Source organism: Bombina bombina, chromosome 7 (genome assembly GCF_027579735.1).
Source record: "Bombina bombina isolate aBomBom1 chromosome 7, aBomBom1.pri, whole genome shotgun sequence".
Classification (NCBI taxonomy): domain Eukaryota; kingdom Metazoa; phylum Chordata; class Amphibia; order Anura; family Bombinatoridae; genus Bombina; species Bombina bombina.
In genome coordinates this window covers 275,135,042-275,158,092 of record NC_069505.1, presented here as the reverse complement: position 1 = coordinate 275,158,092, position 23,051 = coordinate 275,135,042, and positions in this window count along the sequence as shown.

Genomic DNA, 23,051 nt, shown 5'->3' with positions numbered 1-23,051 from the left:
TTGATGATAAAAGTAAATTGGAAAGTTGATTAAAATTACATGTCCTATCTGAATAATGAAAGTTTAATTTTGACTAGACTGTCCCTTTAACCTCTGTGATTACTTTGTTTCTAAGCCCCTTTTGACAGCCCCCCTGATCACATGGCTATTTATTATCTATTGACTTGCATTTTAGCTGTGTTGTGCAGAACCCACGGGCATGAGCACAATTTAATCTATATGGCCCACATGAACTAGCAGTCTCCTGTTGTGAAAAGCAAATAAAAAAAGATGTCTGTCTGTAGTGGCTTAGAAACAGGAAGAAATTTAGAGGTTTAAATGTTATAAAGTATATTAATATAACAATGTTGGTTGTGCAAAGCTGGGGAATGGGTAGTAAAGGAGTTATCTATCTTTTTAAACAATAACAATTTTAGTGTTGACTGTCCCTTTAAGCATTGTAATCCATAACAGTGTCTAAGAGACAGGAGAAAAGTTGGCGCTAAGATATTGCCCCCTGCATGGAGGTTACTGATCCAGAAGACTGAGCAGTCTAATCTTCTGATGTATACGTATAAAATATATTGCACTCAAGCGACTCGTCATATCACTGAGAACAAGAACGTAAACCATTTCTGATAACAGTGAGAGGAGCAACTGAAGCGTAAACATTCTCTCCAATAGATCACAGTGTCTCGCGTGCAACACATCTGCTGCATTCAGCAAAAAAAAAATATTACTGAAACTTATTATAAAAATGAATATTTGGTGCATTTACAAAAATTATAGTTGGGAACTTATGGGTCACACAACTCTAACCTCATTTCTATAAAATAGAATTGCAATAAATTAATATAGTAGGTGAGATTGTTTCAAATGCATTAACACCTTATTTGCTGTAACATTTTACACCCACCATTTGTCTTACCTGCATGAGCCAACCTGGATTTGTTACTGGAGTAAAGAAGGCTAGCTACTGTCATTCTGTTAGCAAAACTATCATTAGTTGCAGTTTATGCTAGACTCCCAAAATGTGTACCTTCTGGATAAGCTGGTTAAAGGGACAGTATACACTCATGTTCATATAACTGCATGTAATAGACACTACCATAAAGAATAAGATGCACAGATACTGATATACAAATCCAGTATAAAACTGTTTAAAAACTTACTTAGAAGCTCTCAGTTTAGCTCTCTTCAAAAGGCAGCTGGAAAGCCCACTGCAAGTGGGAAATAAGACCCCCCCCCCCCTTCTTTTGCATATGAAAAGACCCTTTACACAAACAAGAGCAGGCTACAGTAGGTAGCTGACGGTATTCTCATAAAACTTTGGGGCTTGGTTAGGAGTCTGAAAATAAGAGCAATGTTATTTAAAAATAAGCAAAACTATACATTTATACACTTTATGGGCTATATAAATAGATCATCTACAAAACATTTATGCAAAGAAAAAATGAGTGTATGATGTCCCTTTAAGTGTATCTTTGCTTAACCTTATTCTGTGCATAAACAATAAAGAAATATACAGTAAAACTCAAACAATAATAAGGCACATAATAAAATGTGTAGAATAAAGCTACGTTGGAAAAATCCAACAAGTAGGAAGAACTTTAGTAAATATATAATAAGCTTAAAGGGACCTTCTAATATAAAAAAAACCTTAAACTTGTCAGTTTTGCATTACTGAAATACATAACTATGTTTAATTCATGCAGAGCGGTTAAAGGGACATAAACCCACATTTTTTCTTTCATGATTCAGATAGAGCATACACTTTTAAACAACCTTCCAATTTATTTCTATTATCAAATATTCTTCATTTTCTTGCTATCCTTTGCTGAAAATCAAAAAGGTAGCAGAACTATATGACAACAGTTTTGCAAAAATGCAAGAGCACTAGATGGCAGCACTCCTGTCATGTAGTGTTTCAGGCATGTGCACACTACCTAGCTAGATATCTCTTCAACAAAGAATAACATGAAAATGATGCAAATGTGATAATAGAATTGAATTAGATTTTTTATTTTTTTTAAATCTTATTCTCTATCTGAATCATGAAAGAAAAATGTTGAGTTTCATGTCCCTTTAAACACATAGGCAAAACTGCAAGCAGGACAAAACCAGTCAGCCAATCAGGAGCAGCAGCTGAACAACCCTGCCAATAACCAGCTGTGTCCTGCTCAGGTTTGCATCTTTCAAGGAGGACTCTACCTACGTTTGACCCCTCTGATATCTAATGTTAGTAATGCAAAAATTACTTAATAATTAGAGTGCATTAGAATGTCCCTTTAAACAAAATCTATAATAGAAGCACAGTGGAGTTAAAGGGACATTACAAAGTGATTAAAGTAGACACTTTATTTCTTTGTTTGAAACAAGGAAAGGTCACTATACAAATAACTAAACCAAAGTTTTAGAACACTAGTTCATATTTTTCAATCACATTTTGTGATTTACTGAAGAACAAGTCTGCAGAGAAATCAACGATACTCACAATTATGCGAACACTGGGGGATAATCATGGCGATATTTAAGTAATCAAAGCAAATTCCACAACGCAACAAGTCGTCCAGATCCTGCAATAAAGCGCACAACATTGATTAATTAATCAGAGGTTGGTACCGTAAAGTAGAGACCATGAAACTTTACAACAAGCAGTTAAAGAGAGAAAGAAGTGCAAAGAGATCATGTTCTAATATAGTATTTTATTATTGTACTATTACTCGTATATAACTATGTATCTAACCCCTAGTCGCAAGTATGCACCCCAAATACTTTCAACCTTTGTATCCAGGTCAGGGTGTTTTTTGTTAAAGGGATAGTAAAGTCCAAATTAAACGTCCATGATTCAGATAGGGAATGTAATTTTAAACAACTTTCTAATTTACTTGTATCATCAAATTTGCTTTGTTCTCTTGGTATTCTTAGTTGAAAGCTGAACCTAAGTAGGCTCATATGCTAATTTCTAAGCCGTTGCATTACTGCTTTTCAAATAAAGATACCAAGTGAACAAAGAAAAATTGATGATAAAAGTAAATTAGAAATTTGCATAAAATTGCATGCTCTATCTGAATCATGAAAGAAAAAAAAAATGGGTTTAGTATCCCTTTAATATGTATTTCTGGCTCTTATATTTTTGGATTATTCTACCTATATCTGCATACTTATTTTCCCCTTAAAAATTGTGTGATATGACAAAATACTCAATATTTTTGCTGGATAATGTGTTTCATATAAATTTACCAAACCTTGGAAAAACAAAATTAATGCTTACTTGATAAATTTCTTTCTTTCCGGGCATGGAGAGTACACAACGTCATTCCAATTACTAGTGGGATATTCAACTCCTGGCCAGCAGGAGGAGGCAAAGAGCACCCCAGCAAAGCTGTTAAGAGTAACTTCCCTTACCCATAACACCCAGTCATTCGGCCAAAGGAAAATGATAAAAGAAGAAACACAAGGGTGTAAAGGTGCCTGAGGTTTACTCAAAAAAACTGCAGAATTTGGAAAAAGTATGCAGAGATGACCATGTTGACGCCTTGCAAATCTGATCCACAGAAGCTTCAGTTTTGAAGGCCCAAGATGAGGAGACAGCCCTAGTGGAATGAGCCATAATTCTCTCAGGAAGCTGCTGTCCAGCAGTCTCATAAGCAAAATGAATCATACTTCTTAACCAGAGGGAAAGAGTAGTACTTCTGACCCTTATGCTTTCATGAGAAAACAACAAACAGGGCAAAAGATAGCCGAAAATCTTTAGTAGCTTGTCGATAAAATTTTAGAGCACGCACAACATCCAAGTTCTGCAAAAGACGTTCCCTTATGAGAAGAAGGATTAGGACAAAAAGAAGGAACAATGTTTCGATCCGACACCACCTTAGGGAAAAAACCCAATTTAGTACGAAGGACCGCCTTATCTGCATGCAAAATAAAGGTACGGGGAATCACACTGCAGAGCTGAAAGCTCAGAAACGCTGCGAGCAGAAGAAATAGCAAGGAGAAACAAAATCTTCCAAGATAATTTTATATCAACAACATGCATCAGCTCAAACGGAGCCTGCTGCAAAACTTTAAGAACTAGGTTAAGGCCCCAAGGAGGAGCAACAGGTTTAAACACAGGCCTGATTCTGACTAGGGCCAGAACAAAAGCTTGAACATCAGGTAAATCTGCCAGACGTTTGTGCAAAAGGAAAGACAGTGTAGAAATCTGACCTTTCAGAGTACTGACTGACAAACCTTTCTCCTGGCCATCCTGAGGAAAAGATAACATTCATGGAATCCTCACCCGACTCCAGAAAAAAACCTTTAGCTTCACAACAAAAAATGCATTTATGCCATGTCTTATGGTAAATCCTACGAGTAACAGGTTTACGAGCATGAAGCATAGTATCAATGACTGATTCCGAAAAAACACGTCTAGACAGGGCTAGGTGTTCAATCTCCAAGCAGTCAGCTTCAGAGAATCTAGATTTGGATGGAGGAATGGACCCTAAATTAGAAGGTCCTTCTCCAGAGGTAACCTCCAAGGTGGAAGAGATGACATCATCACCAGATCCGCAAACCAGATCCTGCGAGGCCAGACAGGAGCTATTAGAATCACAGACGCTCTCTCCTGCTTGATACGAGCAATGACTCGGGGAAGGCAAGCAAATGGAGAAAACAGGTATGCTAGCCCGAAATCCTAAGGAACCGCCAGAGCATCTATCGGGGCGGTCTGATGATCTCTTGACCTTCAACCGTACTTTGGAAGCTTGGCATTTTGACAAGACGCCATCAGAAACAACTCCGGAACCCTCCACTTGAGGGTTATCCCGGTGAACACTTCCAGATGGAAAGCCCACTCCCCGGGATGAAAAGTCTGTCTGCTCAGAAAATCTGCCTCCCAATTGTCCACTCCTGGAATGTGGATGGCAGATAGGAGACAATTTTGAGCTTCCGCCCACTGCAGAATGTGAGTCACATCCTTCATGGCCAAGTAACCCCGAGTTCCTCCCTGGTGGTTGATGTAAGCCACTGAGGTGATGTTGTCCGACTGGAATCTGATAAACCGGACTAAAGATAATTGAGGCCAAGCTGTCAAGGCATTGAAAATTGCTCTCAACTCCAAGATCTTTATGGAAAGAGAAGACTCTTCCTGAGATCACAGGCCCTGAGCTTTCAGAGAACCCCAAACAGAGCCCCAGCCTGACAGGCTGGCGTCTGTAGTCAAATTCACCCAGGAAGGAAGCAAGTGCCCCGAAACAGATGTTCCTGTGAAATCCACCACGAGAGAGTCTCTTGTTAGGGGGTCCCAGAAACAGAACTTCTTTTCACTTTCTGAGATGAGATTTTTTTTAGTAAAAAATTTTCTGTAGGTCATTTTGAAATAAAAATCAGTTTTAAATCGTAAAATTTATATATAAAATGTATCCCTGGTCTCTCCATGCATACTCCCCTGCATATCCATATTACCCTGAACTCTTTACACATACCCCCTGCATATCAATATCAGATTTGCCTTCACCCTGGTCTCTTCATGCATACCCCCCTGCATATCAAAACAATAAAGGGAACAGAAGCGCAACCAAGGTTCAAGTGTGTTTATTACAAATACACAGAAAGCGCACAGACAATAATGCACTTACAAAAACAGCATGTAATAATTTCCATGTAGATAAACAGCAGCCAAGGCATTCCGCCAGGAGCATTCACCGCAATCCCACAAGGTGACATCTGGACCCCAATATCAGTGGCCCAGTTACGGCTGCACAGGAAGTAAATGGGAGGGGAACAACAGAATACAAAGGCGGAATGCCTTAGCTGCTGTTTATCTAAATGGAAATCATTACATGCTGTTTTTAACTTCTGTTCTTGTAAGTGCATTATTGTCTGTGCGCTTTCTGTGTATTTGTAATAAACATACTTGAATCTTGGTTGCACTTCTGTTCCCTTTATTGTTTTGCATGTTGTCTCCGGCTGAGAGGGAAAGAACTCAGCATCGTTGGAGCTGCACCAGAGACACCGTACACACTACGGAGTGACGTCACCATCCAGACACCTGGATTCACACGCAGGAACTACACTCCACACATCAGTGGAAAGTGAGTTTGTTTGGATGTATCTTTGCCTTCAGCGTGTACACTATAAGGAAAATATCACCACAGAGGAAGCCTTGGTCTGCTGTTTTCAAAAGAACTAAAAGCGGAGCAGTTTTACACAAAGGTACTGTACCGGTCTAATTTGGGAGTTGATTTTTATCACATCTGTGGACTGCAGTTGTTATACACACATTTGTTTAGTATCATGAGAACTCTTGGTTTGCATTAACCCACAATCGTGTGTGTACATATATACATTTTAATTCACCGCATTTATCACGTATGCTCTTGGGGATTTTTTAGAGCAGAACGTTTTGCTTAGGGTTGTGTTTGCCCCCTGCATATCAATATCACCCTGGTCTCTTCATGCATCCCCCTCCCCTGCATATCAATATCGCCCTGGTCTCTTTATGCATCCCCCCCCCCGCATATCAATATCACCCTAGTCTCTTCATGCATCTCCCCCCTGCATATATCAATATCACCCTGGTCTCTTCATGCATCCCCCCCCCCTGCATATCAATATCACCCTGATCTCTTCATCATGCATACCCCCCTGCATATCAATATCACCCTGGTCTCTTCATCATGCATACCCCCCCACCCCCCGCATATCAATATCACCCTGGTTTCTTCATCATGCATACCCTCCTGCATATCAATATCACCCTGGTCTCTTCATCATGCATACCCCCCCCTGCATATCAATATCACCCTGGTCTCTTCATCATGCATACCCCCCCCCTGCATATCAATATCACCCTGGTCTCTTCATCATGCATACCCCCCCTGCATATCAATATCACCTTGGTCTCATCATCATGCATACCTCCCCCCTGCATATCAATATCACCTTGGTCTCATCATCATGCATACCTCCCCCCTGCATATCAATATCACCCTGGTCTCTTCATCATGCATACCCCCCCCTGCATATCAATATCACCTGGTCTCTTCATCATGCATACCCCCCTGCATATCAATATCACCATGGTCTCTTCATGCATACCCCCCCGCATATCAATATCACCCTGGTCTCTTTATGCACCCCCCCCCTTCATATCATTATATCACCCTGGTCTCTTTATGCACCCCCCCTCATATCATATCACCCTGGTCTCTTTATGCATCCCCCCCCTGCATATCATTATATAAAAAAAAAACACTAGAACACACACTCCTCTAAAAGTGAGTATCTATATAGAGAGGTGCGCCAAAGAATTAATATACAACCCTATACTAGCTTACTGTGTGATATTACATCAATAAATAAATCTAAGGCTATAAAATGAATATTATAAAGATAGTGGCCATAAACAATAACATGCACTTAACACCACTAAATTGAACCTCTATAGAAATAATTATTCTTAATCATATAAAAAACAGTTCGTGGCGGGGGCTGAGCCAAGCCGTGCTGGGACATGGCCGCATTTTAGTAAGGCTCCGTATCAGCCTAAGCTCTTAGCCATATTTGCCTACTCAGGAGATAGCCATAACTGGTGGGAAAAGTTATCGGAGGATAACATGACAACTTACTACCTGGATTACCAACTCTGCTGACCAGTGTGAACAGGTGGGAGCTGCCGGACCACTGCGACAATTGCGGGGACGCAACACCATTGCCTCATAGCCGCACCTACAGCTTAGATTGACTTGTCCCTTCAGCTGGACGCTGGAGCCCAAGCGGACCGCGGCGGTTCGGGTGCTGCCTCAAGCCTAAGCTTCTTGCTGCACTCTGGAGCTAGCGCGAACTACCGCGCACCACTGCCATCTTAAGAGGCGGCGCCATCACTGGACATCTGTACCGCGTGAACGGTCTCTTCTGCCATCCATCCTTGAGGATCCGTCCATGAGGAGACAAGGTACTAAATAAACGCTGACCCTCACAAGCGCACTTGGCGACAGGAGCCCTTAGATGCTGTCCCCACTACACCAGTCTACTTAGTCGCCATATAATAATAATAAGCGCTCCCCACGTGGCCTGCCTTTACATCCTGCTCTTTCAGGCGCACACACAGAGGGCCTGCTCCCGTGCATATAAACACAGGGACACCATCTCCTGCTGGGCAAGAGTAACCCAATCTGGACACTATCCATATACCACAGATACAGGGAGGACTAATAATATACCGGAGGCCCCTTAAGCCTCACAATCAGCCTTTTTCCAGCAAATAAAGTTTATACAAAGCCATCCTCTCACCACCTTTCTCTGCATATTAACCCACCATATCCTCTGCCTACTAACAGGATATAGCGCCCACCATTATTACCACACCAGTCTTGGAGAGGGCATATTCCAATAACCTAAGCCCCATCAGCAAGGGACCCAAATACATGATGACCCCTAAAAAAGGGCAAAGATCTGACAAGCCTGCCAAGACCTCATCCCAAACCCCATCAGTTTCCTCTTTTTTTCAAACTACTGATACTGCTCCAATAGCTTCAGGATTAACACCCGACCATACGAGCTCACCAAGCTCTCTAGAGTATGCAAACACCCAACAGGACTCACTGCAAGCTATACAGGTTAGGCTTGCAGCTTTGCCATCCAAATCAGATTTAGAGTCTCTTAAATCATTTATTAAGGAAGAGCTGAGAGACTTGAAGAGAGACCTAAATGAGATGGGGGCCCGTATGGAATACCTAGAAGAGGGCCAAGAGACTTTGAATAATATGGTCAGCTCCAATGTGCAACAAATTTCTATCCAGGACTCCAAGGTACAGTCCCTTGAGGATAAAGTGGAGGACTTGGATAACCGCGGCCGTAGGAACAATTTGCGGTTCCGCAGTATTTCAGAGGACGTGACCCCTGATCAACTTAAAAATTATATTATCGGCCTAGCTCAACACCTCTCCCCCGACTCCCCACTGTTGCTGGCCGAGGACCTGGATAGGGCACACAGAGCGTTGCGCCCTCTACCTAGGCCACCATTACCTCCACGTGATGTTATTGTCAGATTCCTACGATTCTCTACCAAGGAAGCCATTTGGCAGGCAGCTAGGATGCGACAGACCATATCGTTCCGGGGTCACTCCCTCCAGATATATCAGGACCTTAGTCCCTACACAATCCAAAGGCGCAAGGAGATCAAGTTTATCACAAGTGCGCTGCAAGAACATTGCATCAAGTATCGCTGGGGATTTCCCTTTAGCTTAATCATCAGCCACAATGGCTCACAAATCATTTATAAAGATTACAACGACCTCGAGCACTTATCTAGATCTCTCAATATCCCTTTCAACACCCCAGCTGAAGCAAACGTCATTTCACCCTCTATACCAACAGAACCAGGGCCATCACGCCCATTGGAACAGAGACCCCAGTGGCAGAGGGTTCAACCTAAGAGAAGGAAAATTGATAACGCACCGTCAAGAGATGGAGCACCACCACCATGAGGCAGCAACCCCACTAAGTTTTGTAAAGGGCTCCTTTTTCCTTTTTCTTTTTCTCCATCTGGTGCACTTTGAGTACCGGAATATGCTAAAGTCGGATACAACTCTATGGGTTTCACGTTTTCACCTTTGTAAACCAATGTTTCTCTTGGTACCTAACTTGCTACAGCAGTAGAGGACAATAGAGGATTGGTCTCCCACTGGTAACGTATAGTCTTCGGATTTGACTCTCTTAATTTGTTATGATTAGTTTTCCTTATGCATACCATTTACCAGGACATAAGCTACACTAATATCCTCTTTTTTCTGCATATTGTTTAATTCACTTAGGTGTATATGCTCACAACAAAGGTGAGCTCCTGAGGGTAGATCCCACTTTATAACGCATGGAACTCCACAACACCTGTTGTAAAATGTTATATTGCTATTTTATTTACTGTCTAAATTGTTTATATGCTCATGTAGGTGATTATACATATTGTTGATACAATGTCCCCTTATGTTTTGGACCCACGACACAGTTTGTCGTAATAAAGTGTTTATTTACCCAACAGCCCCCCCCCCCAGTTTATATTGCCCTTTTCTGTGATAAATGCCTCATTATATGTAACGCTGCGATTCCCAGCCGTACATGGATAATCAACCAATATGCCCTATTTCTCATGGGCAGCTTTTTGTACCTTACCAAGAGGCCACGCACTTAAACATTGTAACTCCCACCCCATATAGAGACATGTACAGCCTTCTTTACTTTATGGTCTGACGTGGTCTCCAGGTAGCCCCCCTCTGTAGATTTTGACATTGAATGTATTATATTCCTCCCCGAATGGCGTCTTGGGCGTTAGTTGGATCCCTTTTGTTGGGCTCTATACGCTTAATAGGTCCAGGGGTTCTCTTGCTAATTTGCTACGCATTAAATTATACCATATCCTCGCACCAATAGGATTTGATATACAGTTATACAATTGTACCCGCTATTACTTGACTAGATTAAGGTATTTCCCAAAGATATGCCTTCTTATAATCACATTAAACTAGTAAAACTTCCCCTGTGGAATTTAATGCTGCAGTGCGGCTCTTATAGGCATATTCCGTGTCCAGGAAATTTTCTACATCTTCCACCTGAGATAATATAACTCTCATAATATGACACATCCCTGATACTTATTGACTATACCCTAACCTAAGAGTCTATAAGGCGATACTCTTTCCCCCTTAGTAAGGTGTACAGCGGAGTAATTTGTACACTTATTACAAAAGTTACTGTTATTATTAGGTTTGATATTGTTCAAAATGTATTGTTTGAATTTCTAAGTTTTGCTCTCTTTAATTTGTCTCTTACTTTAGTTTTATGTCCAGTCCTGGGTACTTTTCCCTCTCACTTAGGTCAAAGCGATACTAAGTTTCCTATAAAAAAAGACCTTTTCTACTTCCAGACAAATGAATAACTTACTGACTAAGATTAGGATTCTCTCCCATAACACTAAAGGCCTCAATAGTCCCCAAAAAAGGTCAATGGCCCTAAGAGACTATAGGAGACATAAGGGTGATATCCTCTTTATTCAGGAGACCCACTTTCGAAGGGGATTTGAACCCAAAGCCAATTTCCAGAAATTTGGGATAAGCTTTTTTTCTTCTCACACTTCCAAACATAATGGGGTAGGGATCCTGATACATAGAAACTTGCCTTTCACGTTGACATCTGCCCACAGAGATAAGGAAGGAAGATATATAATACTGGTGGGATTTCTCTATCATAAACCCATCACACTGGTGAACCTTTATGCCTCTAACACGAACCCTGCCCCCTTCTTTCACCAACTCTGCAACAAGGTCCTCGAGGTAACTAGGGGGGTTTGATACTTGGAGGTGACTTCAATCTAGCACTTGACCCAACTCTAGACTGTTCCACTGGCACATCCTTCACACCCACCAAGACGTTGCGACACGTTAAACAATCCCTCTCTTACCTGGCATTACACGACTCATGGCGCCTCCAACACCCCAATGACAAGGACTTCACCTTCTACTCCAACCCCCACCAATTATACACGAGAATAGACTACATCTTTGCAGATGTATCTAGTTTATCCTCCATTGCCTCTACTACTATAAACCCCATAACATGGTCAGACCACGCTATAATTAGCTGCCAGCTTGACTGGCGTCCTACTGATCCCTCCGCCTCTACATGGCGATTGGACGATTCTCTCCTCAGGGACCCCCAGACGCTCATACAAATACAAAGGACTATGATTGACTACTTTCAAAGAAATGACATCCCTGAGACAGACATACATAATACCTGGAATGCACATAAATGTGTACTCCGAGGAGAACTCATTGCGATTAAGGCAGCCAAACGTAAACAACAACATATCTATCTTAATGCTCTCTTAAACGACATAGCCAAACTTCAGGCCCTACACAGTATGCATACCACAGATAAATCCCTCTCCGACAGTATCATACATAAAAGAGATCAACTCCGCTTACTCCTGGGTACTGAAGCCAAGACAAAAGCCTTATACCTTAAGAAAATTTATTACGAGGAAGCAAACAAGCAGGGTAGGATGCTGGCCCGACAACTTAAGAAAAGAATGAATAAACAATATATAATGGGGGAGCCAACTGTTGGAAAGAGCAGACACGTTTCATGGAAGCTCCTGCTTAAAAATGTCATATCTACTTAATTGTTTATGATCCTATAGAGGATAATCACACTTTTTGGTCTCATCTTATGGAACTAGCCTCAGTGTCTTTGATTGAGACTGTACGGTAGATGTATTGCCACAAAGCTCCTGTATGAAGTTGCCTTGATATTCTGAAACTCTGAGCCGCCATTATCCATCTACTCTCTCTGCCTGGTGAACTGCGATACTTCTGCCCGGCGCAACGCCTAATAGCTGGCCACAGGCAAGTAGGGGAGAATTCAAAAAGAGCTCGGAGTCATATCTTTTTATTCTTGACCAGGGCAACGGAACCCCCTCCCCCCCCCCCTTCCCGCTGTCTAGGTTAAATTTATCTGCTTAATAATACCGGAGATTGGGCCCTACAACACACTCTATTGGCTGTGTATATACTTTCATCATAATTAATACTCATGACCATGGAGCCTGATGTTAGAGAGGAGGATTTAATGCTTCAACGCATGGAGGAGAATTTTGTAGATTTGAAGCGCAGCCTGTTGGCGGTTTGGGAACTAGCCGCGCAGCTATCAGAGGAGGCACAAGCTACAACGCACTGCAGCTTAGTGGAGGTCCCATCTATAACGGATGGGGTCCGTGAGGGGAGAAGCGACACAACGCATCTACATTACAATGCCACAGTAGCGATACGAGACACTTCGCTCTCTGGGACTCCCTCACATAGCCGACATCACCATTTACCCTACGGTACAGTCGCTTCAGTTACTCACACTCCCTATCTACTCATATGGGCAGCTCCTAGCCACGAGGGGGAGAAAACGCCAATGTGGGACTTGTTCTTACATCCTTGCACAGCTTGGAATATAATGACTTCCACATTATCAAATAAACGGGACTTTGGTAAATTGGAAAGACATTTGTGTACCCTCATCCCATCCTGCCCCAAAGTTAGGAAATCTGGAGTTGGCTGAACATTATGTATACTCATATACTCCCCCTTTTCCCCCAGTTTTTGGTATATTATTTGTTCTCCTCTCTACTCTCAATATGGATCTCAGGGGGAATCTACTTGTTTTGTTTTGTTTTTTGTTGTCTGTTTTTTTGTGCTCATTATGGTATACGATTTGAATTTTAGGAGTGATATTGTACCATAGTTTTGTATGTTTATCCCTCATATATATCAAAAGATAGCACATAGATGTCGCTGTTTGATCTAAAGAGCTCATTTCTTCACCCTGCTAACAAGCTGAAACCTATTCTTTACACAAATGTTATTAAATTTAAAGCATCACTTAATCTCTATGAGGCAGGATATGTTGTCAAACTTTCCTCTTGCATTTATATAGCACTTCTCAGTATGGATGCTGCCGGCGGCCGAGGTAGCAAACTAGTTGGGGAGAGTATGTAGAGACAACTTGGTAAATAGGTATTCCACTATATATTAGAGCCTTCGGTGGAGCTTCTTTAATTTATCTTCAGCAGGTTCAAATGTTTTTTTTATTTTTTTTTATTTCATATGCTTCATATACAACACATATAGATGCTTATAACTTTATTGTGCTAAAATTTAGATCACAAATTTGCACTAATTCATCTCAAGGAAACATTTTCTATTAGAGCAGCCATAGATACCCTTACACTGTAAGCTACATGACCTAGCCTAGAGTTTTTCTATATATAATTCCCAATTATAATGGCAGGGTAGTTCCTAGTCCCCGGTCACATAGTACTGTCCCTACACCTTTTTAGCTTCTATTGTTTTTCTCCTAATCCTAGATATCAGACGAGAACCTTCCCTCCCCTTACCTCACCTACCTTTCTTTTTTTTTAAGGAGAGGTGGTGAATATCTAGCGGTATTAATCCGCTTTTGATATTGGTTGTATTCCATATCTATTTCATAAGAACTAAGGTTCCGATTAATACCCTAAATAGTACCTTTCAGGGAAAATTGTTTTTTGTTTTTTGTTAATTAAAGCAATATCTGCATATCCCAGTTTCAAGTTTCTTACTCATAGGCTGCAGATTTTGATAAAGAGGTACTACAGCAATATTTCACAAAAATATAAAAAAATATGAGGTATCAATGTAATTTATACCATTTACATGTATGATGCAGTTTAGATGTGTAGTTTCTTATATTTATTATAAGATTAACTGTCATGATTTACTTATGATATCAGTTGTGTTCGTCTAGAAGTAACATATGACCCAGCTTATGTTGATCTCTCATTTTACTAATATGTGATGTCAATGCAACCTATACCATATATATGTTTGAGGCAGTTTAGCTTTGTAGTCTGCTATGTTTGCTACATGATATATGATCGTTATGATTTACTTCTGATATCAGATGTGTTTGTCTAGAATTAACATATCTCTCTGCTTATGTTTGTGTATTGTTTTACTAATTACCTCAATAAAAAACTTTGATTTAAAAAAAAAAAAACAATATATAATGGGTATAAGGGACTCCGGGGGGGCCTTGAAATCCACTTCCGCAGACATCACACAAGCCTTTAGGGACTTCTACGACAACCTCTATAACATTAGACGTGGTTCAGCTGACCCTCACCCGGACGACATAGCGGCCTATCTTAGTGACATAATCCTTCCCAAGTTGACCATTGAACAGAAAGATGAGTTGGATGCTCCATTCTCAGAGGAGGAACTCCTCTATGCTGTGTCCTCCCTCCCCTCTGGAAAAGCTCCAGGCCTGGATGGGTTCGGCAACTCCTACTATAAGCAATTCAAAGAATTTTTATCCCCCTACCTACTTAGATATTATAAAAGCATAGATGACGGAGGAGCTTTCTCGCCGACATCACTTCAAGTACACATTACTGTAATCCCAAAACCCAACAAATCCCCCGACTTAATCACCAACTATCGCCCGATCTCACTCATTAACACTGACTTAAAAATATCCGCAAAAATAATAACGACCCGTCTCAACCACCTCCTCTCCACCCTTATACATAATGATCAAGTGAGCTTCGTCCCTGGACGCGAAGCCAGGGACAACACTGTCCGTAATATACATTTAATCTGGCATGCCGTCAACAAAAATATCCCTACTACATTAATTTCAACAGACGCCGAAAAGGCATTCGACCGAGTTAACTGGTCCTATTTAAGAGCATCCTTGGAGGCTTATGGCATAGGTACTACCACCCTACAACGGATATTCGCCTTATATACCTCACCCAGTGCCCGTATTATAGTCAACGGCTCCCTCCCCCCCCCCAATAGATATTAGGAATGGCACACGCCAGGGATGCCCCCTCTCACCCCTGCTGTTTGCCCTTTTTATTAAAACGTTCGCCTCCAAAATTAGAAGCAAATCTTTTTGAACCTAGTTTATAGATTACACTTTGTATATTGGGTATCCAGGAGAAACATTTTAATCCCTACTTATGTCAACTCTCTGAAAGTCTGTAAGTAGCTTCAAAGAACAGATAATGTTATTTCCATGGCTAAATACAGAATACTTCAATCAAGAACCCTAAGTATTACATTAAGGACTAATGCAAATTCAGTGTGAAACAGTAATAATTCTTTTTAAAAAAGGATGATTCAACCAATCTATTTTGTAACTAATAGGCCATAAAAATCCTATAATATTTCATAAAGACAATCACCTTCAAATTAAACTAGGTACAGCTTTATCTACTACAGGTGAATTAGAACAACTTCATATTCTAGGGATGGATAAAATAATAGGACTTAAAGTAATAAACAGATACAGATGGGTTAGAACTGTAATGTTTATTGGTTAGAGACAAAGCTGAAATATTTCCTGTGTCTTTATTTGTCATCGGTATCCTCAGCAGAATGACTCCCTAAAGCCTTTTGTTCTTGTCTATCTTATGTTATTAAACATCCACAGATGCCCCTGGGGAGAGATTTTAGCCTACGCTCTTTTTCTTTTATTTTGTAACCTCTACGTAATACCCACACACTTCATCAGACTGGTTACTCTTTAACAGCACAGTTGTCAGGTAAACACAAAACTCCTTAAACAAATCTTTTCAGATGGAGAATTGTGATGGAATAAATATACAGCTATATGAAGAAAGAGGATGATTTAAAGCAGGGTTCTTCAGACCACAGGTCACAACCCATTACTGTGTCGCAACACCATGTTTACTGGGTTGTGACTGTGTATGTTGCATTAGAATGTGTGTGTGTGTTGTATGAAAGTGTGCGCGTGGCGTGTGTGTTGCACGAGAGTGTGCGCGTGGCGTGTGTGTTGCACGAGAGTGTGCGCGTGGCGTGTGTGTTGCACGAGAGTGTGCGCCTGGCGTGTGTGTTGCACGAGAGTGTGCGCCTGGCGTGTGTGTTGCACGAGAGTGTGCGCGTGGCGTGTGTGTTGCACGAGAGTGTGCGCGTGGCGTGTGTGTTGCACGAGAGTGTGCGCGTGGCGTGTGTGTTGCACGAGAGTGTGCGCGTGGCGTGTGTGTTGCACGAGAGTGTGCGCGTGGCGTGTGTGTTGCACGAGAGTGTGCGCGTGGCATGTGTGTTGCACGAGAGTGTGCGTGTGGCATTTGTGTTGCACGAGAGTGTGCGTGTGGCGTGTGTGATGCACGAGAGTGTGCGTGTGGCGTGTGTTGCATGAGAGTGTACGTGTGGCGTGTGTTGCATGAGAGTGTACGTGTGGCGTGTGTTGCATGAGAGTGTGCGTGTGGCGTGTGTTGCATGAGAGTGTACGTGTGGCGTGTGTTGCATGAGAGTGTGCGTGTGGCGTGTGTTGCATGAGAGTGTGCGTGTGGCGTGTGTTGCATGAGAGTGTACGTGTGGCGTGTGTTGCATGAGAGTGTGCGTGTGGCGTGTGTTGCATGAGAGTGTGCGTGTGGCGTGTGTTGCATGAGAGTGTGCGTGTGGCGTGTGTTGTATGAGAGTGTGCGTGTGTTGTATGAGAGTGTGTAAATGACTGGAACTGTCTCTCTAATGCGTGTTAATCATGCCTTAGACACTAAAACACAAATATAATAGTTTAAACAGGTCAATGCAGTAAAGATGAGTGCAATATCTGATGGGATACTGTTAATTATAGCCTTATTTCTTATGCTTATTAACATTAAAACGGAAGTCACCACAATAACTTTATATGATTTAGTTATATTACCATATACACTATCACTATAGTTTGCTCCTATTGTCTGCATAACCAAAGTTTAGTTTTAGCACACAGTGGCTTCTAAGAAGCTCAAACTGCCTTTCTTTACAGTATCGATGAACACCTTCTTTCAAACACAAGAAACCTTAAAGGGAAATTCAAGTCAAGTTAAAGTGAAGGTCAATTTTTGGGATTCAAAATACATCATGTTGAAGATTATCTTAAAAACATTAAATTCGCTTACTTTATATGTATAAATAACTAACCCTTTGCCCAAAAAATGTATTTATAATGTTGCTCCGTTATCGCGTTTATCTCCGCCCATACAAGACTTCCTTATTCTGACTTGATGACGTCGCTTTGTTTCTTACAACGAGACTACGCTCGTGCACCCTTGTTCTGTTTGAAATGCGCATGCGTACGGTCAGCTCAATAGCGCATGCGCGTAATTAACGGCCGTAACTTTGTATGCAGTAATTTTGCGAGCAAACAACGAATGCGCGTTACGGGGACGAGCATGATGATGATGCCGCGATGTTTACTTACACGCATGCGCATAAGCTGACAATGACGAAAACGAAAAGGGGCTGGACGCCACGGGGTAAAACAATAGATTGGAGCCAAAAGATGTCAATCAATAAAGGCACTATGACGGGCGGATTTTACAGCTGAAACGGAGCGGTTTCAAAACGTAAAATATAAATCTTTTGCTTGTATCTATCTATACTTTGATGAATGAACATCATACTCATTTTAGCTAAAATATTGAAAACTGCTAAGCACAACCCCAGACTTGACCTTCACTTTAAACTTTCAGATACAGCATGCAATTTAAAACAACTATTCAATTTACTTTGATTAAAAAAAAAATGCACAGTCTTTTTATATTTACACTTTTTGAGTCACCAGCTCCTACTGCGCATGTACAAGAATTCACAGAATATACGTACAGTATATGCATTTGTGATTGGCTGATTGCTGTCACATGGTACAGGGGGAGTGGAAATAGACATATCTTTGAAATTTGTTAATATAAAATCTACTACTCACTTGAAGTTCAGACTAAGTGCCTCTCGTCATAGCTTAAATTTTACTTTCCCCTTATTAGCTTTGTCGCCCTTCTCTGAACTTTTTCAAGGTCTTCAAAGTCTTTTTTTGGTATTGGTCCCCAGAACTGCAGACCATACTCAAGTTGAGGTCTTACCATGGATTTATATAGTGACAGAATTATACTTTGTTCTCTTGAATCAATGCCTCTTAATACATACTAGTATCTTATTAGCCTTGGAAGCCACTGCCCTGCATTGTGCGCCCATCTTAAGCTTTTTAGCTATTACATTCTCCCAAATCCCTTTCCTCCTCTGTTTGGCCACGTCTAGTCCCATTTAAATAATACATTGCCTGCTTATTTTTACTTCCAACATATATAACCTGGCCTTTTACCATGTTAAATCTCATTTACCTGCCCATACTTCTAATTGCTGCAGATCCCCTTGTAACGCAAGTTCATCCTGCTTTGACTGACCTAATGACCTTACACATCTTTGTATCTTCTGCAAAAATAGAGAAGTTGCTATTTAATCCTGGCTCCAAGTCATTAATAAAAATATTAAAAAGAACAGGGCCCAGTATTGTAAGCTATATATTTATTGTTAGGATAAAAATGATAGATCAGTGAATTGTCATAGTTTTTTTCATGTTTGTACAGAATTTGAGGTATGTGAAGTGCCTTTGAAATCTTTAATAAAGCTGATCGGAAAAAAGAAAGGTTTTAATAGTTTATTTTGATCAATTAACAAAATGCAAAGTGAGTGAAAAGAAGAAAAAATCTAAATCAAATCAATATTTGGTGTGACCACCCTTTGCCTTCAAAACAGCATCAATTCTACTAGGTACAATTGCGCAGTCAGAGATTTTGTAGGCATAACATCAGGTGCATGATTAAACAATTTTACTAAACAGGTGCTAATGATATTCAATCATTAACTGAAACAGAAACAGCTGTGTATGAGGAACAGTCAAACTCTGTTAACAAGGTGCGGATGCTAGACAGTTTAATGTCAAGTCATACACTATGGCAAGACTGAGCACAGCTGACTCAAGATAGTTATACTGCAACATCAAGGCCCTCCAAGACTTAAATTTTAATGCAAACAGGTTGTTCTATCAAAGCTCTTCTAAAGAACAAAGAAAGAAACAGGCAATGTTGAGGAAGGTAGACGCAGTGGTTGGCCAAGGAAACAGTACAGCAGATGAAATATAAATCATGCTTACTTCCCTTCACAATCAGACTGGGGATAACTGAAAAGGTTAGCTCATGGATAAAAGACAGGGAGCAACGAGTAGTAGTAAATGGATGATACTCAGATTGGACAAAGGTAATTAGTGGAGGCCCCCAGGGATCAGTACTGGGTATGGTTGCCACCTCAGCAGTGTTTTCCTGGACACTTATGAGTTACACATGCTGTAGGGTGTGCAGGGAAGAACATGTATTGTGCTGTTCATCAGCACTATTCAAGTGATGTCTAGAGGCACAATACATGTTCCGCCCTGCTTACCCTGCAGCATGCGTAACTCATAAGTATCCAGGAAAACATGGCCGAGGTGACAACCCTAGTACTGGGCCCTGTTCTTTTTAATATTTTGCATTAATGACTTGGAGCAAGGAATAAATAGCAATGTCTCTATTTCTGCAGATGATACAAAGTTATGTAAGGTCATTAGGTCAGTGCAGGGTCACACTGCTTTGAAAGGGGATTTACAAAAATTGGAAGAATTGGCTTTGGCAGGTAAATGGAAATGAGATTCAATACTGGAAAATGTAAGGTTCTAAGTAAAAATAAGCAGGCAACCTATTATTTAAATGGGACTAGACTTGGCCAAACAGAGGAGGAAATGGATTTGGGAGTAGTAATAGATAACAAGCTAAAGATGGGCGCACAATGCAGGGCATTGGCTTCTAAGGATAATAATATATCACCGTGTATTGAAAGAGGCATTGATGCAAGCGAGGAAAGCATAATTCTGTCAATATAAAAATCACTAGTAAGACCTCACCTTGAGTATGGAGTGCAGTTCTGGGAACCAATCTCAAAAAGACATTGCAGAGTTAGAAAAAGTTCAGAGAAGGGTCACAAAGCTAATAAGGGGAATGAAGAATTTAAGCTATGAGAGGTTAGCCAAACTGGGTCTGTTTTCTCTAGAAAAAAGGCGCTTGAGGTGTGACACGATAACTTTATATAAATATAAAATTCAAGAACCATATACAGAGTTGGAGGAATATCTGTTTGTTCCAAGGAAATTGTTGTGACAATAGGTCACAATTTAATTCATGACAACAAACCCAAATAGCCAGCCAAAGTCTTCAGCGTAAAGAAGAACATGGAGTCCTGGAAGAGATTAAATGGCCCCCACAAAGTACTGATCTCAACATCGAGTCTGTCTGTCTGTGATTAATTGAAGAGACAGCAACAACTGAAGCTGCTTAAATCCACCTTAGAATTGTGGTGTTAGGTCACTGTACATTGCACTGCCGCAAAAAAATAATGCAAGAGACAGCAAGGCACCTACAGATAAATCACTGCAGTATGCTTGTAGGGTCTTATGTGCAGTAATTGTATCCACACAACCTGTAATAATGTTGATGAAAATCATTTTTGCAGCTTGATCTTTATTGCAACAATGTATTAAACAAATTTGCATTTTGTCCCTTTAAAGTGAATGTCAACATTCATGAATCACTGACCGTTTTTTTTTTTTTAAAAAACTATTAAAAACAGGGGCACTTTGATTTATGAAAGTTTACATTGCACCGGATTTTACAAATACCTTCTCCTGAATCACCGATCCCACGCCTGCAGCTCCTCTGTACTTTGTCAGCAATGACAAAACCGGCTTCCTCCAATCACTGCGTGGCCTCACCAGATGAACCCTATTGGGGGAAGCCGTGATTGGAGAGAGACGATTTTGTCATTGCTGACGAAGTACAGAGGAGCTGCAGGCGTGGGATCGGTGATCCAGGAGAAGGTATTTGTAAAATCTGGTGCAATGTAAACTTTCATGAATGAAAGTGCTACTGTTTTTAATAGGTTTTTGAAAACCGGGCACTTTATCATGAAAGTTGACATTCACTTTAAGACAGTCTAGTCAAAATTAAGCTTTTTTGATTCAGATAGAGCATGACATTTTTAGCAATTTTCTAATTTACTCCTATTATTAATTTTTCTTCGTTCTCTTGGTATCTTTATTTGAAAAGGCAAGAGTATATGCTTAGGAGCATTTTTAGTTCAGCGCATGGGTAGCACTTGCTGATTGGTGGCTAGTACATTTTGACACCAATCAGCAATCGCTACCCAAGTGCTGAACCAAAAATGGGCCAGCTCCTAAGCTTACACTCTTGCCTTTTCAAATAGAGATACCAAGAGAACGAAGAAAAATTGATAATAGGAGTAAATTAGAAAGTTGCTAAAAACTGCTGCTCTATCTGAATCATGAAAGTTTCATTTTGACTAGACTGTCCCTTTAAAGTCACACACATTTCTAGACTGTGCAATTAGAAGTGTTTTGCAGTATTATTGAGTTTGCAAATAAATTATCTCATAAGTGCACGTAACCATCTGCATATACGGCCGTATGCATAGTGCAAATGACATGCACGTAACATAAATGTTCTAGTTTTAGCAGTGATCAATTATTTTTTAGAATACATGCGTAATGCAAAACTGTAGATGTGCGCGATAATAGACATGTCGTTCTGGGTCACATATGTATCAGTAAGTACGTACATATACACGTGACCAGCATTATGTACACATATACCAGCGTGGCTGTTTGTGTATCTCAGTACGTGCACACATACTTTCTCCCCGGTATACACGTCATACTTATGTATACAGCGTCATCACCTGGAAGTACTTGATGTTTCGGGGCGCGATGCCCTGTCCTGATGAGGTTGCCATGATCGAGCAAATTCGACAATAATACGGAATTCCCGCTCCGCTAGATTACCCTTACGTCACACGCTGCTGCAGCAATTCATTGTGGGAACTGTAGTTCACAAAGACATAGTGAGCACCGTGAGCGTGCTGAGAGGGGATTGGGGAACTTACAGAGGAGTAAATGAGAGACAATATAGATAGGGAGTTATAGATCACAAAGACATATAGTGAGCACTGTGAGCGTGCAGAGGGGATTGGGGAACAGAGGAGAAAATGAGAGACAATATAGATAGGGAGTTGGACACAGAGATACCAGGAATGGGGAAGTAAGCAGATTTGTTGGACAACAGAACTGTGTGGTGCAATAAGTGGTCGCTCATTTTGTGTATGAATTTAACTTTGCTTGGTACTTACAGCCTCTTATTTATTATACAGGAAGCTCATTTATCTGCAACTAGGCTATGGGGGGTAGCAGATTTTATAGAGACTCTAAGCACCTTTTTCTTTTGTCCAAAAAAATGTGCTTATTCCCACTCCCACGCTCTCTAAAAAGCCAAACCTATAACCCAGGTTTTTAAAATGTTGTAGATTTTCTAAACCAGCTATTTGATTTGCAGGTTACAGAATATGCTATTTGGTCTCTAGAAAATAGTGTGGTACAAGCACAACTGTTTCATGAACACAAGATATGTTAAATGTCCCTTTAAAGGGTCAATAAACCTTATCAATTCTAAGCGCAAATATAAATGTCATTTTATTATTACAATTTGGCTATATATATATATATTGAACATGGAAATATATTCTTTATATATTTTTTTAACTTACATTAGTGTTGCAGAACAATTACAGGGACATTAAACAATTTGAGATGGTTATATGAAATGATAAACTGATTAT